Here is a 5,000-nt window from a genome sequence, read left to right on the forward strand (position 1 = left end):
TCTCTCTCTCTCTCTCTTCACTTCACTATCACTATCACTCCTGCTACATAGCGTAACCGTAACCGCAGAAGCTTCATACACACACAGTTCTTTATATGTATATAGAAAACAAGAAAAGGCCCTCATGCATATTTCCTTGAGGCAAACTAAGATATCAGTGCCCACTAAGCCTACGCCTTTGCATACTGTACAGTGAGTTTTTTTGTGCATGAGGGGAGCGCAGAGGATCGATTTGGGCTTTAGTATTGGGATCAGAGGGCCAGAGGAGAAACAATCTCCTCCCTGCCCCAGCACCGCGGTGAAATGAAAATGAGAGGCTCACTGGGGGAGAGCTAACCCCCGAATATGTATTCTTTTTTCATTCCGTCCAAATGGGAAAGAAATGCAGCTATGGCACTTTTGCCTTGTTTCAAGCTCCCCCTCTCTCTTCTCTCTCTCTCTCTCTCTCTCTCTCTCTCTCTCTCTCTCTCTCTCTCTCTCTCTCTCTCTCTCTCTCTCTCTGTCTCTCTCTTTTCCTAGAATCAGCATATTTGGAATAAGAGCGGCTCCTTGTCTCCAGTCGAGGCTAGAGTTTCATCATGCAGTGGGGAAAGTGTGATAACAGCAGTGATGAGATTATGCATATAGAGACGACCATAATGAGGTGTGGATGGAGAAGCTGGGGACTGTATTCTGCAAAGTCCAAACCTCGTTGAAATTATACGACTCCATCAAAAAAAAAAAAAAAGAGAGATCTCAAATGAGACTCTACTGGCACTTTGCAGCTCTTGACGCTACGTCTTCAACCTCCTTCTGTGCAGAGGCAATCGCCGCGGCTAAATGAACACACCGCATTTTCTGTACATTAAAACAAACATTAACCTGAATTACTCTTACGGCAGAGTCGTTTCCGTGCCGTGCAATCTGCACTGTATGAGCAATCATGACACTTTCTGTAGAGATTAGTTTAGTTGATGAGCATTCCGTCAGCTTGGCCCACAGCTGTAGTAATTGTGGTGTGGCGAAGCATGAGGTTAGTTGCTGGCTGCGTTTCAGTAATTGGAAGTTGTTGTTTTTTTTTTAATTTTGTATGCTGTCTTGGTCAACTGAGACTGAGTTTTATGTCTTTATGTTGCATGTTTGCTATTTTACTTTTCGTTTTTCTTTTATTCTGTTTTACTTAACTATTTTTTTAACCATTGTCCTTTCATGCATTTATTTACTATTATTCTTTGTTGCTTTGCTTTTGTTTATGTAAAGCAGAATGAAGTGCCCCTGTTTATGAAATGCTGTGTATAATTGGACTGGCTTTGCTGGATATGAGAGGGTAATAATCATCATTGGCCACCTGTGGAGGCCATAGAGTTATACACAACTCTCCATCAGGGTGGACAAACGTGTGGACTGCCAACTCTCACAGTATTTGTTCATTTATTTATCAGACAAAAGCACTGTAATTGAGCCATGTGGTGGGCCAAATCAGCTGCATAGGCCGAGCTTCATCTCTTGTCCCCAGCCAGTCATTTAAAAAAGCAAACTTAGAATAACAACAATCGCTTGACCTACAGTAGCATGCAATTCATCAAAGCTCCAACAGGTACATACGCAGTGGTGTTCAAGCCAGAACTACGGAGGCTGACACAGGTTGAGCGACACAGGCTCACACAACAGCAGGAGTCGGACCCAGGTCAACCCGACAGTCAGTCTGTGGCGCCCAGTTTAGCAGGAGGTGCTGCTCCGGCTGATCATCTCAGTGCCAGGCTGCCAGCCCAACCGTTCGCTCATCGCCAATGCTGTGCCCGGGCACATGGGGCTCTGGCCGTGTCTCCTGCCCAGCGGCTCGTGGCGTTCGTCACCGCAGGTCTCAGGACATCCGCTCGTCGCCATGCTCACAGCGGCACTCATTTCATGGATTAGTCATCCAGAGGCGTGACGCGGTTTGACACGGGCCTGTTGCCACCAATTACAGTCAAATGCCACAGAATAATATGTAATAGCCTTCAGCTTTGCACAGCTCTGTGAACACCCGGCGCATTCGACGCTCAAAGCCTGAAATGGCAGCAGAACCTGGGATTACAGGTGGGTCAACTATGGTTTAATCGGATCGTGGATATTATCACAGTCACTGTGCGCAGTGGAGGAAATATGGGCTCGTCAGTCAAACTGTTACATAACGAATACTGGTAGGTCTTTTTTCTATTCTATGACTGTCTGAGGCCAATATCACACATTCCTTTACACAAATGAACTAAACGTGCTGTTTGTTCAAGTTCCAGACCCACTCCATGCCAGTGTTGTTCCTGAGTGGACTTAAAGCATGACTAGACAGTTTACAGCATCATTAGTAGGTTTACAGCACGACTAGGCTGTCTATATCACAGCTAGATTGTTGACAACATCACTAGGTTATTCATGAAAACAACATTGAAAATCACAATCTCAAGCGTTAGGTCCGATGAAGACTTATCAAGAGTTAACGCTTGAGAGTGCCGTCATCCACCCTGCTTTCGCACTCTTTTTCGAACAGGCACGCTAAAATGGAATTTAATTTTGGAGCTGAATGCTCCTGTTCCTGCGCAGGTTATTTATGACCCAGCAGAAGCAGGAAAATATTCACCTGAGAAACACTATCTGATGCCAAAACAGTCCTCCAGAGAGGTATTTGCACAAATGAAGCTACAGTACACTACTAAACAAACCGTTGACCATTTCCTTTTTTTTACGGTGTCTCCCATGGCCCCTCTATCTGCCCACTGCGTTTGAACATATTCTTCATGGCGAACGCCTAAAAGTGCCTGCAGTTTTCTGGTGTCCCGGAGAGCAGATCTGTGATCAGTGTGAAGCCACTGCTGTTCCGGTGATTGTCTTAATTGAAGGATAATTGCTTCCCCGAGATTTGCATTTGAGCTGCTTTGAGTGGATAATAATGGACCACCATAATGGAGTCATTCCACATAGAAAGTCCCCCTACTCTAAGCACCACTGGCAACAGCAAAGGCTAACAGCACAACTGGTCTGGTTTGTCATTCAGATAGTTTAGTTTGAAGTCTTTACAACTACTCTTCATTCAACCCAACTCATTTTGATTCATAAAGCGCCTAAACAATGAAGCTGCCCTTCCAACTACAGTAAGAACAATCACTAAGAAGCCAAGGGCATGGAAAAACAACTTTCTACCAAAAGGAAACCTTGAGCAGAGCTGTACTGTAGCTTATTGGTTTGGGAGCATCTGAATAATCGGAGTTCCAACTCAAATATGCAAAGTGTGTTTGATTTAATGTTGGGATTCTGAGCTCCTTGGGCACTTTGTTCCTTCTCACTCTACACAACCTGGCCTCTCTCCAACAACTCAGTAGTTTTACAGGATGCATGCTCAACCTGGATTTACCAGCTCTCCCCCATGGATATGTTTATAATAGGTAGGTTTATGTATTTCCCAATCCTTTGATAAAGATCGATTGATAAAGTACTGGACTATCAACTCTTCAGTTATGTCTGTTCCATTGACTTCATTTCCAGTCACTCCAATGTTTACGCCCCTCTCCCGCTCATTGACAAAAATCTCACCACGTCTCAATCGCCACTTGGCAGCGCAATCCCACAATGCACCAGGCCAAGCCCACATTTAGCTTTGGTTGCAGGCTGTTAAAGATGAGAGAGGGTGAGCAGACACTCTGGCTGCCAAGAAAAACCTTGGCATATGGGACTTGGACCAGACAGCAGACACAACAGACTGACCTTCCCCAAATGGAGTCCAGCTAAACACACACACACAGTCAGGGACTAATGACACTCCTGAGTTTATGAATAAACAAAAGCAATAAGCTATCTACCTTTTCAGCTAAGTTATGCTTTTTGTATATACTTTTTTTGATCAGAAAAGCCTTGAAATGTTTGTAAGCTATACATTTGTACACTACGCATTTTACTATATACAAGTTCCTGCATGCAAACCTCCTTGGCAGTGTCAGAGCATCTCAGTATGGTTGGTGACATTTTCATTCTCCAGACTTGAGCATTCAGCATTCGGAGTTACAGTGTCATTCAGTGAAACGTGATTTGCATGTGATTATCTTTGGAACACACCAATCAATCCCCTGCAATATGAACTTATTTTAATGAACACTCTTAATGAGATTCTTTGGTGCTTGATTTCTCAGCAGATTTTCTTTTTGTTAGCTCACACAAAAATATGAACATGTAAGCTTGTTTTTAGCTGTTTAGCACTGAGTTTAATTGGGTAATTATTGGGAATTAGCCTTTAGCATCTACAGTATATTATTCAAAGGCAGTCGTTGACTAACACTACCAAAGCTAAAACTACAGGAGGAATTGGCCAAGTTCCTTTCACAGGAACACCCACCACGCTAACACTTGACTGACCTCCCACTGAGTTGCTGCTAACCTTTTTCACACTAGCCGTCTTTCAAGGAGCAACAGATAAAATAGTGAATAGGGGATGAATCCTCAGCGGCCATTTTGAAAAGGTTCATTTACATAGCATGAGGACGGAGGGCACTGTTTATTTCAGCTATTGTCATCAGTAGTCTCTGTACTATCCCTGCAGCTCTGTCACCACCTAACACCAACAATTACTGCACCCTGCATATTCAGATCAGGGAAACAGTGTGCTCTTATTTGGACTGTGCAACATGGTCTGATCTAAGCGTAGGTAAGTGGTTGTTTTATTGGTAATGCCTGAACAAATAACATCTCTGTGCACGTGTGAGTCTTTCAGAATAAAACGTCAGTCTGGTTCGATGCATTAGCCCTGCTGGACATATTGACAATGCACAATATCACAGTGTTTCTCAGAAAGAGGCACTAAATGGTTGCTTAGAGACTTGCAATTTCCATAGAAAAGGGTCCATTTAAGGACTACTATTTTGATGTAGTGTCGAGGGGGGAAAAAACCATACGCAGACCAAATGAATAGGCCAGGAATAGAAGCATATACTGGCTTTTGTTGAATGTGTAGCTGTAGTTGAAAAGGGTTCCAATCACAATTATGTGACAGGGAA

This window comes from Sardina pilchardus, chromosome 19, assembly GCF_963854185.1.
Source record: "Sardina pilchardus chromosome 19, fSarPil1.1, whole genome shotgun sequence".
NCBI lineage: Eukaryota > Metazoa > Chordata > Actinopteri > Clupeiformes > Clupeidae > Sardina > Sardina pilchardus.